At 38.7% G+C, this 10,502-nt stretch overlaps 1 pseudogene; it reads left to right on the forward strand.

Annotated features, from left to right (window-relative positions):
* The first annotated feature begins 565 nt into the window (after nucleotides 1-565).
* Nucleotides 566-2,756, forward strand: LOC123380054 (annotated as a pseudogene).
* The last annotated feature ends 7,746 nt before the right edge of the window (nucleotides 2,757-10,502 follow it).

Consider the following 10,502-nt stretch of genomic DNA (forward strand, 5'->3'; position numbering starts at 1 on the left):
CAGGCTCTGTGTTGACAGCTTGGAGCCTGGAGCCTGCTTTGGATTCTGTGTCTCCCTCTCTCTTTCTCTGTTCCTCCCCCGCTTGCACTCTGTCTCTCTCTCTCTCTCAAACATAAAGATTAAAAAAAATTAAAATTAGTTTTTTTTAGAAGCTATTTATAGGCTTACTTCATTTTAGTGTGCTTCACTTCACTGAACTTTGCAGATGTTGACTTTTTGTACAGATAGGTTTGTGACAACCCTGCATCAAGTAAGTCTATCGGCACAATTTGTCCAACAGCATTTGCTCATTTTGTGCCCCTCCATCACATTTTGGTAATTCTCACAATATTTTATACCTTTTCATTATTAGTATATTTGTTATGGTGATTTGTGGTCAGTGATCTTTAATGTTATCACTGTAATTGTTTTAGGGCACCCCAAACTGCACTCATATAAATAAGATGGCAAACTTAGTAAGTATAATGTGTGTTCTGGCTATTTCCCCATTTCCCTCTTTTTCCTCAGCCTTCCCTATTCCCTGATACACAATAATATTAAAATTAGGCCAACCAAAAACTCTACAATGACCTCTAAGTGTTCAAGTGAAAGAAAGACTTGCACGTCTCTTACCTTAAATCAAAAGCTAGAAATGATTCAGCTTAGTGAGAAAGACAAATAGAAAGCTGAGCTAGGCTAAGTTGTGACTGCAAAGACAAAGTTCTTGAAGGAAATTAAAAGTACTATTCCAGGGAACACATGAATGATAAGAGCAAAACAGCCTTATTGCTGATATGGAGAAAGTTGCAGTGGTCTGGATAGAAGATCAAACTAGCCACAACATTCCCTTAAACTAAAACCTAATCCAGAGCAAAGATCTAACTCTCCTCAATTCTACAAAGTCTGGGAGAGGTGAGGAAGCTGCAGAAGAAAAATTTGAAGCCCAGCAGAGGTTTGTTCATGAGGTTTAAGGAAAAGAAGCCATCTCCATAACATACATGTGCCAGGTGAAGCAGCAAGTGCTGATACAGAAGCTGCAGCAAATTATCCAGAAGATTTAGCTAAGATAATTAAAGAAGATGGCTACACTAAACAATAGATTTTCAATGTCTTCTATTGGAAGACAATGCCATCTAAGATTTTCATGGCTAGAGAGGAGAAGTCAATGCCTGGCTTCAAAGCTTCAAAGGACAGGCCGACTCTCTTTTTAGGGGCTGATGCAGCTGGTGACTTTATGTTGAAGCCAATGATCACTAACCATTCCAAAAATCCTGGGGTCCTTAAGAATTATGCTTAATCTACTCTGCCTGTGCTATAGAAATGAAACAACAAATCCTGGATGACAGCACATCTCTTTACAACACAGTTTACTATTTTAAGCCTACTGTTGAGACCTATTGCTCAGAAAAAAAAGGTTCCTTTCAAATTTTGACTGTTCATTGACAATGCACCCAAGAGCTCTCTGAAGTTGTACAATGAGATTGACGTTATTTTCATGCCTGGTAACAGAGCATCCATTCTGCAACTCAGGCGTCAAGGAGTAATTTCAACTTTCAAGCTTTATTATTTAAGATCTACATTTCATAAGGCTATAGCTATCATAGACAGTGATTGCTCTGATGGGTCTGGGCAAAGTAAATCGAAAACCTTCTGGAAAGGATTCCCCATTTTAGGTGCCATTGGGAACATCTGTGTTTCCTAAGAGGTCATAATATCAGCAGTAACAGGAGTTTGGAAGAAATTGATTCCAGCCCTCATGGATGACATGGAGGGGCTCAAGATTTCAGTTGAGCAAGTAATTGCAGATGTGGTAGAAACAGAAGGAGAACTAGAATTAGAGGTGGAGCTTGAAGATGGGACTGAATTGCTGCAGTCTCATGATAACACTTTCGCAGGTAAAGGGTTGCTTCTTATGGATGAGCAAAGAAAGTGGTTTCTTGAGATGGAACCTAGTCCTGGTGAGGATGCTGTGAAGATGTTGAAATGACAACACAGGATTAGAATATTACATAAACTTAGTTGATAAACAACAATAGCCAAATTATGGAAAGACCCCAAATGTTGGTTGACAGATGAATGGATAAAGAAGAGGTCATATATAGGTATAATGGAATATTACTCAGCCATCAAAAAGAATAAAATCTTGCCATTTGCAAGGACTTGGATGGAGCTAGAGTGTATTATGCTAAGCAAAACAAGTCAATCAGAGAAAGACAAATACCATATGATTTTACTCATATGTGGAATTTAAGAAACAAAACAGATGAATATCTGAAAGGATGAAAAAGAAAAGAAGAGAGATGGAGGCAAGCCTTAAGAGACTCTTAACTATAGAGAACAGACTGAGGGTTGATGAAGGAAGGTGGACAGGGAGATGGGATGAATGGGGGATGGGCATTAAGGAGGGCACTTGTGATGAGCACTGGATGTTGTATGTAAGTGGAATCACTGAATTCTACTCCTGAAACCAATATTACACTATATGTTAACTAACTAGAATTTAAATAAAAACTTGAAAAAAAAACTTGGTTGATAAAGCACCAGCAGGGTTTGAGAGGACTGACTCTAATTTTGAAAGCTCTACTGTTGGTAAAATGCTATCAAACAGCATCACATGCTACTGAGAAATTGTTTATTAGAGAAAGAGTCATTCAATGCATCAGACTTCATTGTTGTCTTATTTTAAGAAATTGCCACAGAAACTCCAACCTACAGCTGCCACCACCGTGATCAGTCATCAGCCAGCATCATCTAGGCAAGACCCTCCATCAGCCTAAAGCTCAGATATTGGTTAGCTTTTTTTAGTAATATTTTTAAATTAAAGTATGTACGTTGTTTTTAGACATAACATTATTGCACATTAATAGACCACAGAATAGTGTCAGCATAACTTTTATATGCACTGGGCAACCAAAAAATTCATTGGACTTGTTTTAGTGAGATATTTGCTTTATTGTGGTCTGAAACTGAACCTGCAATATTTCTGAGGTGTGCCTGTACTTGAAAATAAATAAATACAATGGATTTAAGAGACTGAAAAGTTATATTCCAAAATGGTAACTGTGGTTATTTTTTGTGTCGTCAGATTACATGTGATTTTCACGTTTTTCTTTTTCTTTATGTAAGAAACATATATTGCTTTTTGCATTAAGTTCCCCCATACATAAATGAAAAGTGGCATAAAAAAATGACCAGCCAGTACATCTTAACTAGTCTTAGTTATTTATCATCAAAATCATTTATGCCTGTCTGTATGTGCTGCCCTGCTTGTCTTCAAGTTTACAGCACTGCCAACCTATATGTATCACAGGCCTTGGCGATCTGTTTTTGAAAAGAATATCTTTGATCCAGGTCCACAGCCATAGGGAATGGACGTTGAGTTGACGTTGGTCATGGCTAGGAACAAAACAAAATCTTCTGTTGAAAGCACCACTATTTTTATCGACATCAAGATGACCTTAAACAGATAATGAGCAAAACATTCATATCAGGCTTAAAGGGGAAGGGAAATTCCTCTTTCATTTTTCAGAAACAGTTTGAGAACACTACCACCGTCACTGTCTTGTAAAAGAATTCAGCTCTAGCTGATAAAATACAAGGCAGACCAATTCATTTAGGCACAGGGGAACATTCCACCAAAGAGCTCTTTTGCTAATGCAGGTCTGAGTACCTATCTCAAAATTTTGGTGCTACCACTGACCTTTACTTTGGCCTCAGTGTTCTTACAGACACAAGTCACAGAAGCAGGGGCTAGTGGAAGGATAGTCTGAGATTATCTGGCACATAAATGTCTAATTAACTCCTGATGGGATACTGTTAAATTCCCCCCTTTTTAACAAAATTCCATTCAACCTTTACCTTTCGAAATTTTTAAAGTACTGTGTAAAAGACAAAAATTGTAACTGAGCATCTTAATTACATAATCTTACTTCTGTAGCGGTGTTTGAAAATAGCGTGTTTACCTTTTCTCATAAACAATCAATTAAGTTGCTCACGACAATGATCAGCCAGGCAAAACATGCACAAATTCAGGCCCAAACCCTCAGTTTCCAAAAGGAGAAAGATTCCCACAGGCAAAGGTGATATTTACATTACATAAATGATGCTAAAGCAAACCCTGTTCATGTAGGTGGAACACATGAATAAAATCCTTGGAACAGGCCAACAGCAAAGATGTGTTTCAGAAAGAGGACAAATGCTATGTGCCCATAGCACAGGATGAACATCTCTACTTGAGGGTCTAGATCTGAGTTTCCTCCCACAGACAGCTGAGGGCGCCCCTCCTCCCACCTTCACCCCATCTCAGGAAGGCAGAGCAGTGTAAAGGAAAACAGACAGGCTTTGAAGTCAGTCACAACTGGGTTTGAAACCTGTTACCATTAGCCACGTGGCCTCATGCAAATGAATAATTCCTGTTGTGGTCCTCAGTTTTCTCATCTGTAGAATGAGGGATAGTAGTACATTCTTAAAGGGTTGTTGTGAGAATTCAATACAGTTACATGTAAAATGGCAGGCACCTTTGAAACGGTAGTGATCATCATCATGACCTTCACACCCATGGACTGACTCTCCATCCGAAAATATGGTTCTTAATACCTTGCCCTGAAATATTTAAAAGGAACCAGTACAGAGCTGAGGGCAAGAGATCTTCTTCTCTATTATGTAAGCAGAAAGAAACACCAGAACATCAACAGTGTCAGCAGCACTAACGTCACCTCCTAATGATCAAGTGTTGTCTGACTAAAGATATGGAAAATTCTTAGTGATGAATTTTTAACAGTGAAATTTGACTTACCTCTTGTGTTCTGCTGCCCTAAATCCATTTTGGAAACAGGCAGAGCATAAATAAATAAACACTCAACTCTTCCCTGGATGTTTGGGTGGAAGCAGGTGGCGACTGAGAAGACATGGGTCGATGTGTGTGTGAAAGTTAAAAACAAATGTCTTATGAGGCGACTAACTTGAGCACTCAGGATGGAGATCTTTCTTGGATGGGAACCTAGGTCACTTGGGTGTCTTTGCTCTATTGTCAACATTAAAGGTAAATCGACAAGCAGTCCTGCTTGGTAACTTCCTCTATCCTTTTTTTAACCATTTCCCTCCCCATTCCTTCATGGTGGCATTGGGATTTTCTCTCACATGATTATTCTTTTCCTGCCACAATCTTTGCTCTCCCCTTTCTCTGCTGGCCCCCAGCTGCATGTTGGCTCTCACATTAACTTGCCCTTAATCTTCACCATCTTTTGTTGGAAAACAACAAAGAGCATCCAATGCTACCCAAATGCCTTCCCTTTCTGCCCTCTACACCAGCCTAACATGGGCCTTCCCAATAATTAGTCTGAGCGGATTGTTGAGGGCACACTAGAGGACACTGACAGTTCACTGAGAGCCATTTCCCCTTAGCATCACTGAAGGAACATTCCATTTGAGCTCAAACATGTTTGGATGGCTGTGTTGAGATGAATCTTTCTTCCCCGGGTCATCTGCTCTGTACTCCCAGACTGTTACAGAGCTCATAACGTCCTGTATCGTAATTAATGTGTTTGGGGAGCCGTGTCTCCCTCAGAATAGTGCTGGATTACCTACAGGCAAATTAAATAGACACATATGGCTCTGGTGAGGCAGAGGCACTAAACCAAACAAACAAGTAAAAACACCAACACCAAGAACAAACAAACGAAAAGCAACAATATAGAAATGGCAATTTGAAGTTCTAGAAAGAAGCAATTTGAATTTACAGCACTTCACTTTTGTTTCTTTAACACATTTAAATTGTATTTTGAATTACATGTAGGAAGGAGACACCACAAACCTGGAGGATTGAGAACCTGCTCAATTCATACTGTGTCTGGACTTGGTGAGGATTGGGGTCTCCTTCAATCACCTGAAACCTTATTCAAAATCCTGTGTTTGTACACGTGGACATTTTTTCAGGGGTGAAAGCCAAAGGGCTCTTAGAGCCTGAACTGTTTAAGAACCACTGCTAATGTGAGCTAGAGAGCAGGGCTGTTTGCTTTATCTTCGTGTATCCAGGGCTAGTGCAGTGCTTGGCAAAGTGGGCACACAGTGCTGGTTGATATGCAATGGCTCTATCTCAGCACTGAATATTATTTTTTCCCACATTTTTTAAGTATCAAAGAGATGTAATTAGTGATTCTGTGACCCTACTCTGTTGTGGTTACTTAACATTTTGGTCTACCTGGCTTGAACACACATACACACATATACACACACGTGCACACACTTTTGTTATTTTTAAATTAGTTTCTAATATTTTAGCAAGCTTACAGTAGCCCTAGTGTTGAACTTAGAATAGCCCTAGGAAAGCGTCATTTGCTGTGTTTTAACATGGGGATTTGCTACCCGTCAAGTCAGAAGTGTTTTTGGGTACTCCATCTTCTCATCTGTCAATTTAAAAATCACCCTGTTAAAATTGGCAGGTGTTGCCTGAAAGCAAAATAAAATTCAGAGAATTTTATCCCCATTTCTCAGAGGTTCTTGCCTATCCGTGTGTGTTAGGGTCCCCTGGAAAACCTGTTTAACATGTGGATTCCAGAGTCCTACCCACATAGATAACTGGTCTGGAATCCATTTTTTGACAAAAGCCTCAGCTGATTCTGACAAGGATACTCTGACTTAAAAAACACTGTTCTGTGTTAGCTCATTCTCCGCATTAATATTTATTGAGGTATAAATGCAAAGTTAGGGGGGAATAATGAGCTTGTATCACTCTTAGAACTTTCCTTTGAGTCTGCATTTCCATGAGACTCAGTGAATGTGGAAAACTGCTCTAGGGGAGAAGCAGTCGGCCCTGTTTGAGACTTGTAGGGTTTTGTTTTGTTTTCTTTTGAACATGTGGGTAATTTCTAAATGAATCAGGAAAAGTCTAAGTAACACGGCGGAAAAACTTCTCGCTTTATACTCTGCTTCATCTTTGGTGCTAGAGCCTATTAAATTTTAACACTGAAACTGATAAGACCCGCAGCCGGTGGATTCCTGAGGATGATGACAAAGGTTGGTAGCACTCAGCCACTCTGTTTATTTGTTTGTTTTTACTTCCTGCAGCTACATGCTAAGTGTATTATAGCTATTTGTGGAACCCTGGCCAGTTGTTGCAGATAAACGTGTTGATAGTACACAGCCTTTCTTCTCGCACACACTCCTGACAAGGGCAGACTGTGCTTGGTTTTGTTTTGTTTGTTTGGAGAACGTTTACCAGGTACTTGTATGTGAAAACTACAGCTAGTCGATTTTACATATATTTCATGTACTTCTCAGAATGTCTGCAAGCTAGGGCTATTGCTATTGTATCTATGGTGTATTATTAGGCTGACAGCAGTGGTACCCAATCAGCCCAAGGATTGCAGCCTCCAGGCTCTGTATAGCTGTCTCCTTGTCTCCTGCTGGAACAGTGCTCAAAGGTCCAATGGAGCACCATTTCTTTCATGCAATAATAATACATACGTTAATATTTTTTTATCGGGGCATAATTGACATAAAACATTTAGTTTCAGGTGTACAGCACAATGATTCAATATTTGTAAATTTTGTAAAATGATTACTGCAATGAGTTCAGTTAACATCTGTCGTCATACAAAGTGCCAAAACTTTTTTTCTCATGAAGAGAACTTTTAAGATTTATTCTCTCAGCAATTTTCCAGTATGCAATACAGTACTGTTAACTATAGTCACCATGCTGTGCATTAGATCCCCAGGATTTATTTATTTTATAACAGGAAGTTTTTACCTTTTAGCCTCCTACACGCATTTTTGTCTACCTGCCCTTCCTCCCAATCTCTGGCAACCACCAATCTGTTCTCTCTGAGTTACATTTTTTGTTTCTGTGTTTTTTAGATTTCACATATGAGCGACATCACACGGTATGTGTCTTTTTCTGTTTGACTTACTTAGTAAAATGTCTTCAAGGTCCATCCATGTTGTTGCAAATTTCATTCTTTTTTATGGTTAGGCAATAGTCTATCATGTATCTATGATATATGTATATGTCACATCTTCATCCGTTCATCTATCAGTGGATGCCTAGGTTGTTTCCATATACTGGCTATTGTAATTAATGCTTCAATGAACATGGGATGCATATATTTTTTCAAGTCAGTGTTTTTCTTTTCTTTGGATAAATACCTAGAAATGGAGTTGTTGGATCATAAGGTAGTTCTCTTTTTCATTTCTGAGGAACTTCCATACTGTTTTCTGTAGTGGCAGATCCAATTTACATTCCACCAACAGTGCACAGGATACGTTAATATTTAAAAATAAATAAATAAATATCATTTCTGATTCTACAGAGGAGAAAGCTGAACTGAATAGGGTTACATTACTTGCCCAAATTTGGAGCCAATAATGACAACAAGCAGGATTTGAACCCCAAAGCTTGCAGAGTTGTTCAACAGTGTGTGTACCAGGCCTATTTTTGATGTTTTTCCGTGGCTCGTCACGTCCCCTGCAAGACAGAGGCTGATTCTTGGGAGGAGAGGGTATCTTCTAGAGAACTTTCTTCCAAGGGCACAGGAGACCAGGAGCTCCTTGAAAGATGCAATTTTACCTTATTCTTATTTTTCCTTTGTGTGTGTGGCCCAGCACCTAGCCCAATAAAAGCTGGTCCCTCTATATTCATCAAAATAGGTAAACAGGTACATTTAATATACCTCTTGTTTCCTTAATTTTAGTACCTGAGTTAGTGATGGCTAACTTCCATGGAGTACTTGCCAATTGCTTTACAGGCAGTACCTGTAATGGGCTAAATGTGCCCTCCATCTCCATCAAACTAATCCATATGTTGAAGCCCTAATCCTTTCCCTTTTTTTTGTTTCAACTTTGAGGGCATTTTTTTCATTTAAAATTTTAGTTAGTTAATATACAGTGCAATATTGGTTTCAGGAGTAGAACTCAGCAATTCATCACTTACATGCAACACCAGTGCTCATCCCAACAAGTGCCCTCCTCAATGCCCATCACCCATCTAGTCCACCTCCCACCCACCTCCCTCCATCAACCTCAGTTTGTTCTCTACTGATAAGAGTCTCTTGTGGTTTGTTTCCCTTTATTCTCTTTCCCACCCTTTCCCATATGTTCGTTTGTTTTGTTTCTTAAATTCCACACATGATTGAAATCATATGGTATTTGTCTTTCTCTGATTGATTTATTTCTATTAGCATAATACATTCTAGCTCCATCCACGTTGTTGCAAATGGCAAGATTTCATTCTTTCTGATGGCTGAGTAATATTCCATTGTGTGTACACACACACACACATGCACACACACATATACACACATATGTATATGTGTGTGTGTGTATATATATATACACATACATACACACACACATATGTGTACATATGTGTGTGTGTGTATATATATATACACATATATATACAACGCACACACACATATGTATACGTGTGTGTGTGTGTGTGTATATATATACACATATATATACAACGCACACACACACACGTATACATATGTGTGTGTGTGTGCGTTGTATATATATATATATATATATATATATATATATACACATATATATACAAACACATCTTCTTTATCCATTCATCAGTCAATGGACATTTTGCCTGTCTCTATGGTTTGGCTATTGTTGATAATGCTGTTATAAACATTGGGGCACATGTACTCCTTTGAACCTGTATTTTTGTATCCTTTGAGTAAATACCTAATAGTTCAATTGCTGGATCGTAGAGTAGTTCTATTTTTAGTTTTCTTGAGCAACCTCCATACTGCTCTCCAGAGTGGCTGCACCAGTCTGCATTCCCACCAACAGTGCAAAAACAATACTGGAGGCATCACAATTCAAGGTTTCAAGCTATACTACAAAGCGGTGGTCATCAAGACAGTGTAGTACTGGCACAAAAACAGATACATAGATCAGTGGAACAGAACAGAAAACCCAAAAATGGACCCACAACTATATGGTCAACTAATTTTGACAAAGCAGGAAAGAATATCCAACAGAAAAAAGACAGTACTATCAACAAATGGTGTTGAGAAAACTGGACCACAACATGCAACAGAATGAAACTGGACCACTTTCTTACACCATACACAAAAATAAATTCAAAATGGATGAAAGACCTAAATATGAGACAGGAAACCACCAAAATCTTAGAGGAGAATACAGGCAGCAACCTTTTTGACCTTGCCTGTAGCAACTTCTTACTAGACATGTCACCGAAGGCAAGGGAAACAAAAGCAAACATGAACTATTGGGACTAAATCAAAATAAAAAGCTTCTCTAGCCTTAGGAATGGGAGAAGATATCTGCAAATGACATATCTGATAAAGAGTTAGTATCCAAGAACTTATCACACTCAACACCCAAAAACCAAACAACTCAGTTAAGAAATGAACAGAAGACATAAATAGACATTTTCCAAAGATGACTTTGAGATGGCTAACAGACACATGAAAAGATGCTCAACATCACTGAGCATCAGGGAAATTCAAATCAAAACCATGATGAGATACCACCTCACACCTGTCAGA

The sequence above is a fragment of the Felis catus genome, chromosome C2, assembly GCF_018350175.1.
Source record: "Felis catus isolate Fca126 chromosome C2, F.catus_Fca126_mat1.0, whole genome shotgun sequence".
NCBI lineage: Eukaryota > Metazoa > Chordata > Mammalia > Carnivora > Felidae > Felis > Felis catus.